This window comes from Blastomyces gilchristii, assembly GCF_000003855.2.
Source record: "Blastomyces gilchristii SLH14081 genomic scaffold supercont1.44, whole genome shotgun sequence".
Taxonomy (NCBI): Eukaryota; Fungi; Ascomycota; class Eurotiomycetes; order Onygenales; family Ajellomycetaceae; genus Blastomyces; species Blastomyces gilchristii.
In genome coordinates, this window is record NW_003101639.1 from 16,290 (window position 1) to 17,543 (window position 1,254).

Below are 1,254 nucleotides of genomic sequence, written 5' to 3' on the forward strand. Positions count from 1 at the left end.
TAAAGAAAATAAAAAAAATAAAAAATAAAATAAAACAAGAAAAAATCACAATAAAAAAAAGAGAAAGAAAAAAATAAAAATAAAATCAAAATAAAAAAATAAAAAATAAAAATAAAAAAAATCAAGATTACAGAGCTGCAGTATTTTTAAAATACTTATTTTTCAGAGTCTTTATAATATTTATTATTAACTATATATCTCTTATAGTAAGAGTAATACAGCTGTAATAAATTATTATTTTAACATTATTTAATAAATAATCAGTATATATCTGTATAAGTATGAATAATTAAAAAATATACACTTAAAAAGTATAATTAGAGTAAACTCTGCTATCACTTAAATAATACTAAGAATAAAATACTGAAATTAATAATTTCTCTCATTAATTTCATAGATAAGATATATAAAGATAGTTTTAAAAATATAAGATTCTCTGACTTCTGATAAAAATGAATCTTATAAAGAGACTCTATTTTCATAATATCAGAGACTGAGTATTATTAAAAAGTATTACTTTTATACAATGTATATATACTTACTACCTCAGTGGCTGAATGATTAATACGGTCACTCAGTAGTGTCTTAGCATGAAAAACCAAGGCGCGTGAGTTCGAAACCCGCAGAGAATATATTAAATTCAGAACTCAAGCACCTCAGATTTCTAATAAATACAGAGATATATAAATCACTTCAATGAATCACTCTATGTTTCTAAGCTGAAAAGTTATTATCACATGTATCTAATCATCACTTCTTTGTATTTTTTTATGTTCTTGTTATCTTGATATAATTTTAATACCTGTATTTCCTTCTGTATAATTAACACTTGACCGGTATTTAACATTATACAAGAACTTATTATAAGCTCTGCTTGTATATGAGTATAATAGAAGAAGAATAATAATAATAATAATATATATACTTACTGCAGTAATTCACTCTCTGTATATATAACTGAGAGTTATAGCTTTCTTATACTGTATGACTCTCTCTGAGATGCTGCTGCTGATTTGCAACTTATATAGTCTCTTAGTTTAGTATGTACTGTGTGTATATAGTTCTGTATACTGAGACTATGTTAATTATTATAATCTGATATAATACTCACTTTTCACAGATTATGTTTCATTTGATTGAGAAGAAAAAAAGAGAATGTAACTGTTATTTTATTTAAAAGAGAGATAAATAATTGAATCTATAGAAGATAATTTAATTTCTTCTATATTTAAAATTTAATTAGTTTATACTCTT